Here is a 20,799-nt window from a genome sequence, read left to right as displayed (position 1 = left end):
CAAAAGAAGTTTAAGTAAACGTAACTTAACAAACCTTAGTAGAGTCAACAAACAACAATTGAGTTAATTGTACATGAAAATTGTAATTTATGATAGCAAATTTTTTATAATAATGCCACTTCAGAAACACCACGCCCTTTAATTAGGATTTAATAGGTCCATAACACTGAATCAATAAATAAGAGTGCAGCTGCTCAATACAACTCAATATATAAACCATCTCTTAATTACAGCTCATCAAACAGATCACAAACATGTTTGAAACACAATGTTGCATTTCCAACCATTTGTTTGTATGCTTTGTTCTTAAATAAATCAGAACAAATTAATCAAACATGATTTTATTTTTTTATTACTCACGTACCTATCTAATGGTGCTACACTTCTGCAAGAGGGTGACAGAACAACAATTACCCATAATACACTGCAAAATCCTCAGCCAATGAGATTCAAGTCTGTAAAGATTTTATTAATCTGTTACTTTAAAGCAACAATGTTATGTTGGCTGAACAAATAATTTTTAAGTAAAACTGACAATACACACTTTTTTGTTGAATGAACTAAACTAAATTAAGTTCACATTGTTAAATTAATTTTTTTAAGTAATTACAACATGAACGGATTAAGTAAAATTGGCAAAAGTGAAAGTAAATTTTTTTGAGTATTGCTATAGCTGAGGAAACCTGTATGGACACCTCCAATGTGTCCAAAATAATATTATTATTTCAAACTGAATGGACAGACTGTCTGTGGAGACTAACATATCTTTGTGCCTCTTTAAGCAGTTTTTAATGTTTCTGCTATAACTTTATGTTCTCTATGGATTCTGACTTATAAAAACTATTTAAAATAGTTTTCATGTCTATGTAAATACAAGTGAAAGGTAATATATCCTTTTATGTCTGTTTATTTTGTTTCATAGCTTTTAAAACAAATATTTTTTTTTATTTATCAAGGATGTCTTAAATTGATAAAAAAAATGCCATTTAAAGACATTTATATTACAAAAAGCTTTGAATCCTGAAAAAAGTATCACGTTGTCCACATTATTATTAATAATAATATTAAGAAATGTTTCTTGTGTGCCAAATTAGCATATTAGAATAATTTCTAAAGGATTGTGTAGTGCCATGCACTTTTTTGATTATTGTCAGTGTAAGTGTTGCCAGGTATTGTTACGTTAACAAACAAAAGAATACATTAAACTGAAATCAAATAAAATCTTTTGCTTTGGAAGTAAAAAATTAAATAAAATAAAATAAATAGAGGTATTGTTAACCTATTGTTAACCCTAAACCACAACTTCTCACTTTATAAACTTTATTGAAGTTAATAAAAATAATTAACACAGAAAAAATATATACTAAAACTAATATTAAAATATCAGTATGTATTAAAATAAAATCTAATTTCAAATATTAACAAAAGTTATAATAGTATCTAAATTATTCTAAAAAACATTACACCATTTACCCTTTCAGAGGGATTGGCCAACAAAACGTTAATTTATAGTTCTCTATTTTAAGTTATTATTTTAACTCTGAAAACATGGCAAATTTAACTCATGACCATCTGTTCATATACCTTGTTGCTAAAGTTTGTTACTGCAGACTGTAGTCTGGTGAAAAATGAAAATATAGCACTAGATATTTCAGAGGCTGCAAGAAGCGCCCTAGATCCTAGGTGGAAATGATCCAAGATTAATAGGCTTTCATATATATGCCATAAAGTCTACCAATACAGATGTACCACATGTGCATAGTGCATCTATAAAGAATTGAAATTCAATCATTCTTGTCATTTAAAAAAAAATATATATATACTGTAATATTTCAAGAAGAGTTTTAATGTTCATTTAATGAGTCAAAATCTTAACGAGTCTTTCTGAAATTCTTGAGAACCGTGTATTTAAGAGAAAGAGAATTGTGACAAGCATGTTAGCATCACAGTGTTTTTGTGAATGTGTCAGTGAACGAGACTGAACGAGTGAGAGCATTGACAATGTTGATGTGTATGCTTGTAAATATCTACCCAACTCATTTGAATCATGCTGTGTGTATTTGTGCCTGGCTGTGCATTTGAGAGAAAGTTGGAAGGAGGGCTCCGAGCCATTCCTGGCCTCCCTGCATTTCCTAGGCTCTGGATTGGGTGGCATTTCCATGGCTACGGCGGGTGGAGGTGGGGGTAGCTCTGTGCCTTTTGTGAAGAAGCAGTTTGACTGCCCTGCTTGTCTCATGCTCCAGTCTTCACTCTCATATATATATATATATATATATATATATATATATATATATATATATATATATATATATATATATATAGAGAGAGAGAGAGAGAGAGAGAGAGAGAGAGAGAGAGAGAGAGTATCATAAGAGAGAGTATCATGTGAAGTTTTAAATATGCATTTGTAAAAAATTATCAGTGTCAATGTATTTTTACATTCTTCAGTCAAATGCATTTGCTAAAAGTCAATTAATTTTTTTATTGAATGAATATAAAAGAATGTCTGTGTAATCCAAACGTATATGTAAATATTTAGTATGAATCACTTGCTTATATTTTGCCTGTTTTATATAGCAGGCTACTTTTTATGCTACTCAATATAACACTTGCAAACTGTATCCATAGCTTGAGGCATTATGTCCATGGATGAAGCTGCGCTAATACAGTATAAACAATTGATTCATACTAATATTCAGTAAAACATATTAACATATTAACTAATCTATATAAAATTATTTAGCTAATACATAAAGACATGTATTTTTTTATTGAACTTTTAAAATTACAAAATTCAACAGCAAGTTCTTCACATAGGCCTATGTCTCATATTTACACAATTTGTAAGTACAAAATAATAATTCATTATTATATAATAATTAATTAATAATTACAAAATAATAATGATGCTAATAATAATAATACAAATAATAAAAAAATAAAAGGGCATCACAAGCATATATTTTTTTAAAATTAATTTAACAGAGACACCAGTGCAATTAATGTCAGCCCATTTTCTATTCTCGAAATAGGCGCGAAAGTCACCGGCGGTAACCATAGTGACAGTGTCAGCGCTGGAGTATATCAAAGATGGCGACCTCAAGAACGGCGGCGCGAATTCACCTGCCAAATCTTGATTAAAGGAAAGCAGGAGTTTGGGGTGCAGCAAATGGACCACGAAACGGACGAGAACGATTCCAGTGGAAGATTGGACCCGAAACCTTCAGATGAAACACCGTTAATAATGTATATACGATACTAGTGTCTCTGTACGTTTCCGAACCAAAAACACGCATCATACGAGTGTGCTCACAGTATGAACAAGCTGATATAATACACATACGCTTGAATGAAAATATGGTTGTGATTCCTGAAAACTTAGAGGTGTCACACTTGTTTATTACTGAACTATCTGTGACCGCAACTGTGTTTAGCACTCATGGGCCGCTTCACATAGATACTGTAGCAGCAGACGCTGGTTAGCTCTTCTTCTAACATCTCGTGCATTAAGATGCTATTAAGTTAGTTGTTATAAAATCTTTTCCATCCTGTTTTTATTATGCAAGTACACGTTGTTTGTGAACGGTTTTTAAAAGAGTACTAGCCGTATTCTGCTGCTGTATACGCCAGGGCCTCGTGATGACAGACGTATTCATACTTTGTTACTCTTGGAAAGTTCGTTAGTTTGAAGTTATGATTAACAGTTATGATTATGTGGTCTTTCAGAAGTGTGGCGCTGCTCGCACGTGTGACTTCAGATGTGAAAGAGACAGGTCTCCACAGGTGAGTACTGTTACTACCTAACACACACACACCCTTTTCCAGATCTAGTTTCAGCATGTCATTGCAGCCAGTTAATATCACTCTAATTTCCTCAAGCATATTAACCCTTTTGTATTGGCTTCACGATGTGTAAACAAAAGATGACACTATAATATAACTCTGAATAAAATATGCAATTGAGTACACTTCAATCTAAATACATTGAATGTATTCTGAGTGGAGCCAGTTCCTGTGGCTCAGTGGTAGAGCATTGCTAGCAGGGCAAAAGGTTGTGAGTTCGATTCCCAGAGAACACGTTAGGTAAAAAATCTTAGCCTGAATGCATTGTAAGTTGCTTTGGATAAAAGCGTCTGATAAATGTAAATGTAGTTGCATGTACTGCGTAAACTGACTTGCAGTATTTAATAAATTATTTACTGTTGTACATCTTTTTAAAATATATAAGTAATCTGGATCTTATCAGTGAAATACTTCCAGCTGGTTAAATGAAGTTCCCTTTATGTCTTTTTTGTTTTAGATTTCAGTTAATTTTTGTGCTTTACTTCACTTTGGCAACATCCAACAATCCAGTCATCGTTTGACAGACAATGCTGTCTTATTACTAATTTTGAAGTCGCTGATTTAGATGAGCCAAGCCGATGATTTGCCAGAACTATTTGTATGTTTATTTAGTTAAAAATTTAGCTGCTGTTTTTTTTTTATACAGATGAAGATGCTGCTTTTTTGGTGATGGGTAATGTTTGGTCACCAGTTTTTAAAGATTATTGCAGCTCTTGTCTCACTTGTCTGTCTTAGTTTGATATCTTGAGGAATTTCACGACAGGGGTATTCCAAAGGGATGCACAGAGACATCTTGTTTTCTCAAACCTGACGCTGTTCTGCAGATTTTAAAAGTGAGGATTTTTTTTTTTTGGGTGGAAGTGGGTGAGGAATTGCGGCGATTCTCCTCAAGGAATTTTTAAATAGTCCGTCTGCTTTTTCAAAGAACTCCAAAACTAGGTGTAATAACAATTGTGAAATTGACCTATATAAGAGCGCGTTTGATTAAAGACAGTTTATTTATGTTCCAGTTTCGAAACTTAATTTCAACCCCTTTAATTGAAGTATGTAATAATATCTTATAAAATCAAGTTCAGTCTGCAGCTTTATAGTAAACAAGATCTGTGTTACAATCTTTATACACGTGTATAGACATTCATATGCACACACACACACACACACACACACACACACACACACACGTCTAGCCTTCCTTTTAATGCGACCCAGTTTCTAGAGCCCAGTAGCATTGCATGCTTCACCTCACTGGTTCCCAGTTTCACAGCTATGTCACAATTTCTCATCTCAAAGCTGTAGAAGTGGACAGGTTATGGGACCTGAGAGAGAAAAAGGATGAATAAAAGTGTCAAGGCATACCATGAGGGAAGGTGAAGAGAAGAGAAAGACTGAATATAGTGGAGTGTGTGTGTGTGTATGTGAGAGAGAGAGAAGATGAAGTGGAAGAATTGAAGGGGAGGGCATAACGGAAAACAAACAAATCTAGACATGTTTCCCCCTCCCCTCCCAGTCCACCACAGACAGACTGATTTGCATAAAGGGCCGCAGGGCTTTTGACTGACAGGGCTCCAGACGGCACTGCGCTGCTGCTTCCACTTTAAGTGGGCTGGTGTGGGGCACTGGGGGGAGGAGTCAACCTGGACACAAGCCCTCCCCCTCGCCAACTCCAACCCCTGCTCCATAATTGAGATATATACTAACTCCGTCCTATATGGCGCGCTGGAGAGGGGAAAAAGAAAGAGAGAGGAAGAAAAAGAGATTTTTGGGGAGGGGGCGGGAAGAGCCACTCAGAAGGAATTGATTTGTGGTCGTGATGACACCTTGTGTGTCGCTGGTGCCTGTACATTGCTGCAGCACTAAAAATGCTCCACAGCAGTGCTGCATGGTCATATTGGGATGAGGAGAAAGAAGAATATTTGTTTTTGTTTTTTTTAACAAGTTGTGGCTGTCTGTGTTTGTGTGTTCACTGGAAATGAATCCTTTCTGAACATACATTTATCTGTATATTTGGAAGCATGCAGATTAGTTAAGTTAAGTTTCCCACCACAATAAAGAGGATGATATCATGTTAAAGTGAGCATGGTGCCACACTGCTGCAAAATTTCCTTACAACTGGCTATAATGTTTGAAAGTTTTCAAGTTTTTTTGATGTTTATGTAGTGACATGCCATTTATATGCACAATAATCATTAAAAATGTAAAGATGTTAACTTATTTTAAAATTAACATTTGGTTTCAGAAGTAAAATGCACTGTGAGAAAAAGGAAAGAAAGAACCAGATACCTCAGATGAAGATCTAATAAGGTAAAATTATTCAAAATCTAGAGTTTCATGAAAGCTGTACCTATAAGGTCTAGAAATTGATGCAGTCCTACTTATATTCAGTGAGGGGTGGCAGGTACGTTCAAGCCAGCTGATTTTCAGTATGTGTTTCACATTTTATTTGTGTTGCATGCTGAGGTTGTGAACATATTAGGGTCATAAATGTTTTTAAGGCCCACATGTCCCTGGTGATATTTGAACCTTATTTTGGAAATCACTGTGATATAAATGGCTCTGTAATGAATAACCAGCTTGTCAATCAAGCTAATGTAATGCTATTAGAAGTCTCGGGTGTTGGGCCATTCAAATATGAATTAAGAATGCTTTTTAAATTCCATCTTGGTTTGTAACTTTGAATTAAATTTGAATTGCTGTAGCAAACAGAATGCAGCATTGAAATTAAAATGAGGAATTCATTACTGCAATGGCTGTAATTTTAAAGTGTGATATTTATAAGCTTTACAGACAGACAGATATGTTTAAAAAGTCCAAAAGAAATTGTACTTGACTTATATTTCATACATTTATTTTCATTTTATAAACCAATGTGGAAGAACACTTAATTAACAAGAATACCATTAGAATGAGCAAATTCCACTTTCTGTCATTCCAGTTTAAATTTCAATTCCATCTTAAACAGGGAGCCAATTCTTTTAATGTTTTTTTTTTTTTTTAATAACAGGAGTCTTGCATTATTGCATTTACATTGGATTGTGATTATGATTTTACACCCAAAGTTTTAGGCACATCTGGATACAGTTGTTTAAGGCATCTGTGTAGTTTAGCAGTCATATATCAAGTACTAAGCGGTATTTCATTAACAATGTCTGATACTCTGATAACCCTACTAGCTAGTTAAGCACCACTGTTGCCCTCACAACATGTTTAACTTGTCCAAATCATTTTCTGCAAATTAGAGTTACAATGTGCACTTCCTCTGGGATGTCTACACATTATAATCACATTTGGACTACAGCCAACACCATATTCGATTTTATTCCTAAATGTTTCTATCAGTCTCTGTGAAGCAATGTCAAACAGATGGCATTACTTGTATACTGAAAGTGATTCTGTATGCTGTATATAAATAATGCTGTGCAAGTTAGAATAGTGAGCTATTCTCTGCGAAATGACCCGATAAATAGTCTAGAATTGCTGCAACTAGCAAGCCGTTAGCCGTTATAATTATTCCATGTGACGCCCTCTCCTTTAATCACCACAAAGCTTTGTTTTTAGCCTCAATGCTATTTTTTTTGGACGAATGTTTTGCTATTTCTATAAACTCTATGTGCAGTGTTCCAAATATGAACTTGACTGTTTCAGAGACACACTTTCTTTAAGCCTTGCAGAAAATAATAAATAGAGCCAGTATCACTTTGTGACAGTCTGCTGATAACTTTGTTCAAGTTTGTTCATGTTCAGAAGATACAGAAGGAGTTATAAATTGAAAGAGGTTGGAACAGGAGAGATTATCAGAAAATGTCTTAAAGCATCTTCAGCCATGACAGTGCACTGGGACATGAAGTGATTCCCAAACAGAAAGTGGTCCTGTCACTTTTTTTCCCAGGGAAGATAATAGAAAAGGAGCAGAAAATTAAGAGTGCTCTCGTGAGTAAATTATATATTTCTTTGTCACTACCAAGCTTGAAATGTCCAGGGTAGCATGTAAACTCTTATATAAAAATGCCTGTTAATCTGTTATCTTATTAAGTAACATATTTGATACCTTTTAGTTAAGTGAGTTTTGGTTTGGTAAGTTACCAAAATATTCTAATGTGTCTTTCATATCATATCCATCCCTATAATCAGATGAATTCTTCTGAATACAGTCATATTCAACAATAGGCTGTGTTCAATTGACAAATAAATTTGAAAACAATAATTATGTAAAGAAACATTACAGCATATCTTCTGTTGTCATGGAAGTTGACATTGTTTGTGCCACAGCTAAAACTGTCGCAAACAGCATAGAAGGAACAGAAAATTGCAGCATTGTTGATCTGTTACAGTCATTATCCACTGAATCAAATTCAGCAATTGCTGAATGCGTTCATGCACTGACAGTTAAAGACTGAATATATGCCAATAAAGAAATAAATGGCTTACAATTTCGAGAAAGCTTGTGAGAAGCACCAAGGATTTGCATCCTGATTTGATGTGCCATAAGCAAAGTTAGCTCCGTGTTATGCTATAATTTCCATCAAGGGACCACATTACTCTCAGAAGTAATGACATTTAAACAACCTTCTTAACCAACGGAATTATTGAATTATTCCAAAAGACAACTGCAAGCAGGTTGATCTAATTAATAACCCCATAAAAGCCATATGTGAATGCATACATATTGTATTAACATTCATAGTACTTTATAATTTTAGGTTAACCTCTTAAGGCAAAGCTGCACACTAATGTAGAATTCTAAGGGTGCAAGTTTTATCAATTCATAAATTAAAGACAATTAAGTTCCAGAGGCTCTACCCCTTTATTGACTTACAATATAAAACTATTTAAATGGTTAATAGTAAATAGTTTATTAATATTATTATTAATAAATACATTTGTGTGTCATAAATCAAGAAAAATGTATTTCTTGCCAGTATACTTAAACTAAATGTTTATTCACTGGCATTATGGCACTTGCAGAGATTATTTTTGCAGTTTTTAAGCAATTGTTCATCCAATACTCTCATGTTGTTGCAAACTTTTGTAATATTATTGTATCTTTTAAGGTTTTAATTATTAGTTGATCTGGGTCAGAAATCTAGACAGAACAAATTATTCACTAATTGGGTAAGAATTTTAGCTAATAACAATGCATAATTTCGTCTATTTCTCTTACAAAGCTATGTGGCTTATATAAATATAAAGTGCCTGAGTCAGACCTTTATGATTCTTTTTGGTGTTTTATCCCACTCTCTATTCAACATAATTGTGAGGAAAAGAGCGACCTGCACAGTCTTCAGAATTTCTCCCTTTGTGTTCTGCAGAAAAATGAAAGTTGTACAGGTTTGGAGCAGAATGATGAAAGTTTTAATACTCAAGTGAATTAGTCCTTAAAAATCACTTTATGAAGTCCTTAAAAAAAGATGTTCATCAAAACAAACAAAGGCAAACTCATAAGTCATGGAAGAACACAGATAGATGCATTAAGAATATCGCACTGTGGGGAAAGAGAGCAAGAGATTTCTAGTTTCTAATCGCCATATTGCAGACCACCACCACATAATAATTCCTGTGCATCTGGAGGGGGAGGCACAGAGCTAAAAAAAAAACCTTAAAAAAACACTGTGTGTTTGTGTGAGGGAGAGAGAGAGAGAGAGAGAGAGGATGAGAGGTAGACGAGACAATCTATGCAATCTGTCAGTCGATTGGCCAGTTAAAAATGCATACAATTACTTCCACCGGCTCAGAGGCAGAGCCATTTACATATGCATACGTGAGGGTACTGCCAGGGTGTTTGAAACGAAGAAAGAATGCGAGGACGGAGAGAGAGAGGGTGGGAAGGAGAGATGCAGAGAGAGAGAGAAACATTAATCTTTAAACACTCAACATGCAGATTTATTGCCGACAGCAGAAGGACAGAATAAAAAAATCACTCGAAATGAAAGGATAAAAACTGAATTGTTAAGGAAATGTTTCATTTACATTCCATAGGTGTTAATGGAATAGTTCATTCCAAAAAAAAAAAAAAGCCTAAATATATATATGTGTGTGTGTGTGTGTATGTCATTGTTAAGTCATCCTCATGTCAAAACTGTATGGCAAACATGAGACATCTAGAAGAATATCCAAGCTGTATGGAGCCAGAAGAGTCTCAATAAAGATAAATGCACACACTACAGTCACATATGCACACATAGGATTCATACATGCACACACATAATTCATAAATACACACACAGGATACACAAATGCACACAAAATTCACAAATGCACACACAAAATTTAAAAAGCACAGAAGATTCACAAATGCATACAAAATTCAGAAATGCACACAAAATTCAGAAATACACACACAATTTAGAAATGCAAACAACATTTACAAATGCACTCAAGATTCACAAATGCACAGGACAAGATTCAGAAATGTATTTCTGATGCACACACACATATATCTTGATTCACAAACTGCTTGCGGTCTGTGAACTTCACTGCATTTGTGTGTGAATTTTGAGACTCCCTTGACTCGGCTCGACACACAAATGCCTTTTTTTAAACAGGGAATGATCTGCAACCAATCAGATATCTCCCTTGTTTTAGCCAATCACAAGAATGCACCCCACGTGGGGGATTGTTTACTTATAAGCCAATCAGCGAACGACTCACTTTCCTCACGCAGCGAACGACTCACTTTCCTCAGCGAACGACTCACTTACCTCACACAGCTGGCGACCCACTTTGCGCAGCGAACGACTCACTTTCCTCACGAGTCACGCAGCGAACGACTCACTTTCCTCACGAGTCACGCAGCGAACGACTCACTTTCCTCAGCGAACGATTCACTTTCCTCAATCAGCGAAGTTGAGTGAACGATTCACTTTCCTCACGCAGCGATCAACTCACTTTCCTAAGCGAACGACAGCCGGAGACCCACTTTTCGCAGCCAGAGAGCCACTTTCCTCTCGCAGCGGACCACTGACTCTCTCTTCATGTAGGGACTGAATATTATAATTAAAGTGACTTCTATATTGCATCCAAAAGAATATTTAGATATATTTAAATATTCAAAAAGGTTTAAACATTTTTTTTTTTTTTTACTTTCATTAAAATATTTCAATAAAATGAAATAATTGCCTATTGCAAATTTATGAATCCATGGTTAACTTTTTTTCTGCAGTCACTGGGCTATATGTATTGAGACATTTTTAAATTTATATTTAGTAAAAAATAATAAAAAATAAACCTGAATTGTAATCTAAACATCTGTATTTTCATACAATTTAATACAATTGCTGTGTGAACACGTTCATGTGATTGGCTTATAAGTAAACAATCCCCCCACGTGGGGTGCATTCTTGTGATTGGCTAAAAGAAGGGAGATATCTGATTGGTTGCTGATCATTCCCTGTTTAAAAAAAAAGCATTTGTGTGTCGAGCCAAGTCAGGGGAGTCTCAAAATTCACACACAAATGCAGTGAAGTTCACAGACCGCAAGCAGTTTGTGAATCAAGATATATGTGTGTGTGCATCAGAAATACATTTCTGAATCTTGTCCTGTGCATTTGTGAATCTTGAGTGCATTTGTAAATGTTGTTTGCATTTCTGAATTGTGTGTGTATTTCTGATTTTTGTGTGCATTTCTGAATTTTGTATGCATTTGTGAATCTTCTGTGCTTTTTAAATTTTGTGTGTGCATTTGTGAATTTTGTGCGCATTTGTGCATCTTGTGTGTGTATTTATGAATCATGTGTGTGCATCTATGAATCCTGTGTGTGCATATGTGACTGTAGTGTGTGCATTTATCTTTATTGAGACTCTTCTGGCTCCATAAAGCTGCTCTTTTCCATGAAAGTGAAATAAAAGTAAATGACATTGAAAGCCGTCCCTGCCATTTTTAATAAATGGGAAAAAGAAAGTCAGACATGAAAAATAACAGAATTTACATTTTTTTAAAGAACTATATACATTTAACCTGCTCATGTTTTTTGTTAAACAGACAATAATAGAGGCTCACTCAGAAATATTAACGGTGTTATATTTATAATAATTGTATAGTTTTATCAATAGTACAGGATCTTATTCATTTTAATTTGACAGATATATTTCCAAATATTTTTTTCTTGTGGAACTTTTTGTGTGAAGCAACTTAGGAAAGCATGCTAGATCATTGGATTGCAATTCAAACCTTCACAATATGCTAATATGTCTATTGTATCTTGATTTATTACTAACCGATGCAAAAAAATAAAAATCTAAATTGACAATTGGCAGTTGCTTTTAGATAAAAAAAACAAAAAACAAAGATTGTGGTGATCTTTTCTTTCCTAATTCATGTCTAACAAAACTATTTGTCATAATAGACCCTTTGCGAACACGTGACTACAAACACGTGACGATGCCATGACGGATGGCAGAATCACCAGAAGCACAAGCTAAATAGTAGTAGATGAGCGGGAAGTTTCAATCAGTTTAAAATAAATAACATTTAAATAACATTTTATGGCTTCTTCCATTGAACAAGCTGTCGTACCGTTATCGGTCGGGGTAGGGCATCTGGTACACAAAGAACAGTATTTGGAGAAGTTGGAGATTGCAGGATTGGATACCAATCCTTATTCCTCCATTTTCACGGACCTCATTAAATCGCAGAGTCTACCCGACTTCATTTCACACGATTTCTACCACTATGGGGTATCCCCATACACTGGTGCTGATCTCAAAGCTTTTAAAAGTCTGGATGCTTACCAGTTCTCTGTAGCTGGCTGGGTTACAGGTATGCGATGCTACGCTCACGGCGGGGGGAGGTACCTCATAATGGCAAAGGTAAGACATCAATCTAGGGTTTATTTCGTATTAATATCAATACTGTACTTAAGTAAAGATTTATATAACACGTAGCCTATGTTTTTAGGGGACATGGTCGTTCGTGCCTACTCACTGAAGTTACCGTTGTTCACTGGGTGTGCCAATGCAACTTTTTAATTCAGTTGATCTATAACTTTTTATACCAAGAACCAACTTTAGTTTAAGTATAACGAACACAAACTCGTACTTGTTTGGCTTGCCGTCCATCCTACAGCATAGCTCTTCTGCTGTCCGTCATGGTGTTCAGAATTTGCGCAAGTAGAGCGTGACGTAACGTGCAAAAGGTCTATACTTTTGCATAACCAGACCTTAGGCTGTAAAGTGTTTAAGAATAAGCTAAAATGTTTATTCTTTGCAGGTATTAGCATATATGTCATTGCAATGTTCTGATCTGTATTTTTTTTATTTTATTTTTTATTATTTTATTAGTTAAATTGTTCTTGGTCTGAATTGAAGATTGACTGTATGGCAAAGAGCCGTGTTTGTTGTGGTCCTGGATGTGTTCATACCCCCAGCACACTAAGTGCATATATTTAACTTGACATATGGAGAGAGAAAGAGCAGAAAATGAATAGCTCAGGTTGATGAAGAATGTTTTTGGAAAGGCTTTTTTTAAATCCTTTGCTTTAGAACATTTGTCCCCTTTCTTAACCATCATCCTACAAATATGTATTAATTTATTTAGTTTTTAAAAGACAGATCTAAAAATTAAGTTTAAGCATTATTATTGTTGCATTAGTGGTATGTGAGTAAGTAGTATTGTTGTGGTAATGTTGTAATTTATCTTCCATGAAGAAGCATGGAGAAGCTTTTAATAAGTTTTGATGCCACTTTATAAACCTCTGCATAGGCTCTTGACTCTTCATTTAATTTCTACATTATTCTTCCTTCATTTTAAAGCTGTATATCTCTTTTTAGTAATGAGAAAAATGTGTTGCTCTTTTCCACATGCTGCTTCCATTTCCATTTTTCCATTTCCTTCTGTTTTTTCCCCCGATGGAAACAAAGAAGGATGTTGAGGGTCCCTTGGTTCTTCAGCTCCAGCTCCAGTTAAAGTGGGGGAAAAGAAGAGGCCTCCTGCTTTCTTTGACATAGGCTGTAGAACCTATTATGGGATGAAGCAGGAGATACAAATGGTTCATTCTGAAGTACATAGATACATGAAGATGAACATGATAGCCATGATCAGCCATTTAAACATGTCCACTGTAGTATAAAATGAATTCAGACAAGATTGTAGGAATAACCCACACATCATAAGCTTCAGCTTCAGGATTAGTGGAACTGATTTGTTTTAGAAAAGAGACTGGTCTATGCCTCTAGAAATTGGTAGCATATTTAGTACAGTAGAGAAAAAATAATTAGTCACTTGATTGCACTATTAAAGACCGCAAAATGTTTTTGTTTTTTATTTTTTTAATAAAGAATTTATAAAAACAATCAGAATCTGAAAAACTGCTATTTTTTTTCTCTTTTGGCCTCCCTGTCTTTTTGGCCTGTGGTGACCCTTGACCTTTCACATAAGACACAAACAAGGTTCCCTTCTGTCTGCTTCCTTGAGTGACGCAGGTCTCACAAAGCTCCTCTGTATCTGACTAGAATGAAAGAGAGTGAGCGATTGCAGCTGAGGTCTGATTCTCTCTCTCTTACATCTTGCATCACATATGCTTTTCTTTTATTGTTCCCACAAATCTTAGAAACATTTGGTTGGTCCGATGACATGTTTAAAGGGATAGTTCACCCAAAAATGCTTTTTTGTCAACATTTACTCGCCCATGTTGTTCTAAACCTGCACAACTCTTTTTTTCATCTCTGGAGTACAGACCAGTCCAGACAGCGGATATCCATAATGGTTTGGTAACAAACGTTCTTCAAAATATCATCTTTTATGTTTCCACACAAGAAAGATGACATGAGGGAGAGTAAATAAAGACAGAATAATTCCTGAAAGATCCCTTTAATTTGGGTTTAGATTTGATTGATGAAAGTGTTTCCTCATTGTTTGCATAACAGTTTAAAAGACCAAACCACTCAAGACTGTGAACACTTTCTATCCAACATTATTCTGTATGTTTTATCTGTTTTTTCTTTTGCATCAGCTTAGCTATGAAACATTGTGCCATTGAACTGTTAGTTGCACAGAAATGTAAATATAATGTATATAATTTCTGACTAGTGGCATCAAATGCAATAGCTTGTTTTCAGACAGGTTTCTTAAACATGCCCCCTTCCTCCCGGGGTCAGAAAAACAGATAACCCTGTTTCAAAGTCTTGCCATTAGCTGAGCAAGCTGTTACTCTGTCAGGCGACCTACATTAATAGATATTGTATTTAAATGGATTGAGTTGAGTAGTGCACAGTTGTTTTGTGTGAAGATGTCATGTAACTATTTTTTTCTTCCTAAAATGATACAGTGGTAATAAATACTGTTGCTTCAAACCATCATTTTATATTTTTGAGAAGGTTTAAAATTTTCAAGCATTGGATGGTTTGGTGAAACCCGTGGAGAGAAATGAGGTGTTAGAATCCATTCAATGCTGCAATCATGTACCATGATACTAATATGCAAGCTGGAGGCAACAGGCTCGTTCCAAGGATTTCAAGGCGTACAGAAATGTTAAAGTTTAGTGAATAGCACCAGCAGTGTTCAGAGTCTAGTGAAATTTTTGCACTCTTAATTCTCATGCAGCCTATAGCTAAGTGGAATCTGCTGTAAAGTAGATGAACTCCTGAGTTCTAATATGATAAACTTGTGTTACAATTGGAGGTAAGTTATGGATCAATAAAATATTAGATAGGTTTATGTTAATAACATGTTATGGATTGAAGTGTTGCGAGCCCATACACACACACACACACACACACACACAAACACACATTTATATATATATATATATATATATTTTTTTTTTCCTCTTGGGTAGGGAAATGTAAGTGTTCTAGTCCTCATTCAGTAATGCCTGTTGAAGAAGCTAGTGAAATCTTGTCCAAGTACATCTTTCATCAGTACATTATCATAAAAATAAAAAAAACTTATTGAAGGTGTAAGATGTAAAAAAAAAAAAAAAAAAAAAATTACTAATACCATGTTTGTTTGGACAGGATTGTGATTACATTGTTTCATTTGAAGCATCTTGGATTCGTGTGCCATTTTTCACCATGACCTATGATGTCATTTAAAAGGCTGCATTTATTTGATCAAAAATACAAAAATAATACATTTTGTGAAATATTATTAGTTTAAAATAACTGGCTACTATTGTGATATATTTTAAAATATATTTTATTCTTGTGATCAAAGCTTTTCAGCAGCCATTACTATAGTTTTCAGTGTCTTCAGAAATCACTCTAATATGCTGATTTGGTGCTCGAGAAAACATTTCTTCTTATTATCAGTGTTAAAATACCAGCTTGGTATTAAAAATATATATATTGTTGTAGCAATAATATGAAGTATTGCATTTGTTCAATAGAATACATCTGTGCTGAATAGAAAAATCACTTATATAAAAAAAAATTCTTACCCCCAACATTTGAACAGTAATGTGTTAATATGGCAATAATACAATACCATGGTGTTACTGATACTGTCATTGTGCCATGGAAAAGCACTTTTAATAGTGTAACAAATGGAGGAACCCCTGTTCAGATTCTCAGTGGATTCTTCATACTTCGTTTGACCTCTGCTGCAGTGCTTTTGGGCTAAGCACAGCCCAATCTGCCTGATGCTTATGTTTGTCCTTGTGCTCTGGACCCGGCCACTGTCTGGGTCAGATTAGCGTCAGTAGAGCAAAGCCAAGTAGAGAAACCTCATGCTAATTTGGAATGATTGAGAGTATATAACAAAATACAATATATATATATATATATATATATATATATATATATATATATATATATATATATATATATATATATATATATTATTTATTTTTTTTCCATTTCTTGCTGTTCCAAAATTCTAGCAAACCTGTGAAAGCTCATGTTTAATAAGCGTAGATCCTAACGGATACAGCTACGGAACTACATCCCAACGTATGAATGTGTTTGGAAATGGGGAGAGGAAACAGGAGACCACAGCTGAAGGAGCTCTAGTTTCAAATCCTGTGGCAGGAAACTCTGCCGGAGACTCACCCCTCCCTCTCACCCTGTGTGCGTGTGTGTGTATTTTTAAGTATATAAAAGTATAAAGCATCTTGTTTCAACTATCTATTGCCAATTTAGTTAATGTTTTCATTTTACATTTTATTTACAAGTCTACATGTGTAAAATTGCTCTCTTTTGAGTCTCTCCGTGTGTCTTGTGTATATGGTCACGTCTGTATATTTGCTGTTTAGAAGCTTCCTCGTTCTCGTGTCCCTGACTATTGCTGCGACTCTATTTTTACAGTGTTTACATAGTTAGTCATTGCTCGTTTGCGTCAGTCTTCCTCAATGCCCGGCTCAGTTTAGTGCTGGAAATACACGCACTTTAACAGATGCACGACACACACACACAAGCTCTGAAATCTGAGTATGAACAGTTAAAACCGAGCTTCATCCTCATCCTGTTTTGTCTACAGTTGCTCTTGTTCTGTATCCCTCTGCGATCGAATGGGACACACCCTGATGTTGCTCTATCTGCTCTGGATTTCTCTAGAGCACATGTATTCACGCAAAAAGTGTGCACAACCATGCTAAGCTACTCAAACGCTCACACAGGCGCACATGCTCACGGCCTCTGAGGTTAGGCTGGAATGTGTGTGATGTGTGATTGTGAAGGTTGGAGGTGGTGGAGCAAGTTCAGCTTGACAGAGCGGAGCAGGGCCTCTTTTATTACAATCTAAACCAGCTCCCACTGCATTTTTTCTGTTGCTCTCTCTTGCTTGCTTTCCCTCTCTGCTCACTCTATCTGCAGTTCTCTTTTGCTTGCTATTTCTAACCCTATTTTTTCAGACTTCTTTCGCTCTTTCTCCTCTATCCTCCCTCCCTTGGTATATCTCTCACAGCTCTCTTTAAACATCGCTCGTTCTTCCTCCCTCTCTCACCAGCTCTCCCCTTCTGCTATTTTTCTCACTCTGTCGATCCCACATTCTGTCTCTCTTTCTCTTTCTCTCTCTCTCGCTCCTCATGGGCTGCAGAGTGCATTGCAGCGACAGCTGCTGTTATAACCATCAACTGCAGCCTCCACAGCAACCGTTACTGTGGAGGAGAGATCACAGCAACAGCACCTTCATACCACAGACCCCACCTTTGTTACATGGTTCAAGACAATTACAAAGTTATTATGGTTTTCTCTCTTGCTTTGCAGAAATTGTGCCAAAAGTTGAATGGCACTGTACTGTCAGAAAAAATGTGCAAATTAGAACCTTTAGGGGAACAAAAGCTTGTACCCTCAAAAGGACACTTCTGCTTTATCTACCCCTGGATGGTCAGTTTTGGTACCTAAAAGTTGTCACAAAGAAAGACTTCACCATATCTATATTCTAAATGCATGTTATAGATCTTATTGTAAATCACTCATGTATACACTTAATTGTAAAAAATGGAAATGTTTAATAAAAATGGCATGATTTTCAATTTTGGTGAACATGACAGGCTTCTCTCTGGTAACATTTGCAAGACTTCTCTAATAATTTAGTGCATTTAAACCTCCTCCTGCAAGCTCATGGTCATATACCTCTATTTTTGATGTCCAATCAACCAATCCAATCAACAGCCAATGCAAATTTTATTTTTGATGTTATGTCACTATTTATCTGTTTCACACATAAACAATAATTGATAACACACACGTGGAGTGGTACATCAAATATGTATATCAAACACAGAATCTCAAACGTGTGCATGATGCTCTTCCATGTTTACCATATTTGATGCATTCTATAAAAATGCTTTGATCATATGAAATCAAATAAACCTTCATATTAAGTCTGTTCATCAAAAAATGTGATCTTAGCTCCACACAAGACTTGGATTAGACCACCCAATTCATATGGATTAGTTTCATGACATATTTATGACGTTTTAAAATCTTTTTAGATTTTGTTGCATGTACTTTTATTGGATGGAAAGAAAATATTTGGGTTTTATTTCATCCTTAGTTTCAAAGATGAACAAAAATTGTATGGGTTTTGAATGACATGAGAATGAGTAAATAATGAAGAAACTTTACATTTTGGGTTAACTATCCCTTTAAGGGTCGATATTTGTATCTAAAAATAATTTTATTTTAGGGGTAAATAAGGAGGTTTTCTTTTGAGGGTTCTATCATATTAACAAGCTATATTTTTTTCTGATAGCATAAAATGAAGAGAGTTTTATGATAAACATACTGGAAAAACATATTTTTATTTAATGAAAACAACCTTTAGTAACCTAAGAAAGCTCTTTTCTGAAACTTTAGAAATTCCGTATTTCACATGCGTATGTCTACACGTATATCCACAATACATATCTGGACATGTGGTTGATGGCCAGAGTGGACAGCTATGTTTGACCTTTACTCGGGGAAAAGACTGGTTTCATTTTAGAGCTGACAATCTTCTGCTCATAATTTGTTCCTGAGTGCTTCATCTGTGATTTCATTTCTACCAGAAAACAATTGTAAGTCTTCCATCATGCAGTAAAACTTAATAACACACGTCTACCCACTGAAAACCATTATTATAAGAGAAAATGATGAAATTAAAAGCAACTTATTGTTTTATTTGCTCCCAGTGGATTTTTTTAGGGTAGTGTTTTTTTTTTTTTTTAATTCAACACTTCTGTCCCCTCTTATCCAAATGTTCTAGATATAAACTCAAATCTTATTTTTACCAGTGAAACACTTTAACCCTAAAGCTGGGGGCACACTACACAACTAGCTGGAATATTCTAAGACTTAACCCAATTCTAGTCTTTGACAGTCAAAGAGGAGGACAAACATAATGACCAAGTCAGTCCATTGCACAACACACTAAACAAGTGGCGAGTCACAAACTGTCAGCCATTATACTGTGCTTGTAGCACATGCTCTTCCATTGCATGCACAAATGCAGCAGCGCATGCTGTATATAATTTCATATTAAATCGCAAAAAACGAACAAAGAACCAAGCATGCAATGTCATAGTTACAGTACAGACCAAAAGTTTGGACACACTTTCTCATTCAAAGAGTCTTCTTTATTGTCATGACTATGAAAATTGTAGATTCACACTGAATGCATCAAAACTATGCATTTACACATGTGGAATTATATATGGAATTATATACATAACAAAAAAGTGAGAAACAACTGAAAATATGTCATATTCTAGGTTCTTCAAGTAGCCAGCTTTTGCTTTGATTACTGCTTTGCACACTCTTGGCATTCTCTTGATGAGCTTCAAGAGGTAGTCACCTGAAATGGTCTTCCAACAGTCTTGAAGGAGTTCTCCGAGAGATGCTTAGCACTTGTTGGCCCTTTTGCCTTCTGTCTGCGGTCCAACTTACCCCAACCATCTCGATCGTGTTCAGGTCCGGTGACTGTGGAGGCCAGGTCATAAGGCGCAGCACCCCATCACTCTCCTTCTTGGTCAAATAGCCCTTGATGCCTTCAGTGTGACTCTACAATTTTCATAAAAATAAAAAACTTTTTTTTTTTCTGAAACCATTTTTGCACTGTTAATTTATGAAATAAAAGAAATGTCACAACGAGATGTGTAATTAAAAAATAAAATAAAAAATACATGACAAAATTACAATAAATCCTAAATGTTTGAAAGTGAATGCAACTCCACTGCATAGCCACATACAATCGCTAACGTCAGCCGCAAACATTATTGTTTAAAAAAAATCTTTGCAAAAATTACTGGCAATGACTTGTTCTTGAGTTGTGAGATTAAAATGCTTAGATTCCACACACTATACGACTTTTTCTGCCGACTGCAAACAGTGACCGAGCCAGACTGAAAGAGACTGAGTGTGACTGGGCATGATCCATCGTCTAGACCAAATTACATTCATAATCGGCCAGACAGTCGTGAAATATGTCAGCTCAGCGGGTACTTTCTGCATTACGCCACTGGTGTCAGAATTGGGCTAATGTAGAATTATGAAATGGTGCAGCAATTTGAATTCTCTCCAGAAAGGCTATACCATATATATATATAT

General features: G+C 35.3%; 1 long non-coding RNA gene across 2 annotated transcripts; it reads left to right on the top strand.

Annotated features, from left to right (window-relative positions):
* The first annotated feature begins 3,080 nt into the window (after positions 1–3,080).
* LOC113050025 (uncharacterized) lies at positions 3,081–14,165 on the top strand. 2 transcript variants are annotated; one of them, XR_003276699.1, is made up of 4 exons: positions 3,081–3,246; positions 3,727–3,783; positions 6,080–6,144; positions 13,696–14,165. It is a non-coding gene; the product is annotated as an uncharacterized LOC113050025 (long non-coding RNA). The 2 variants fall into 2 exon arrangements; XR_003276700.1 differs by having other exon boundaries at positions 3,081–3,269.
* Positions 14,166–20,799: the final 6,634 nt, after the last annotated feature.

Source organism: Carassius auratus, chromosome 30 (assembly GCF_003368295.1).
Source record: "Carassius auratus strain Wakin chromosome 30, ASM336829v1, whole genome shotgun sequence".
In the NCBI taxonomy this organism is placed as follows: domain Eukaryota; kingdom Metazoa; phylum Chordata; class Actinopteri; order Cypriniformes; family Cyprinidae; genus Carassius; species Carassius auratus.
The sequence above is the reverse complement of the archived record's forward strand: the minus strand, read 5'-3'. Positions and strand labels throughout refer to the sequence as shown.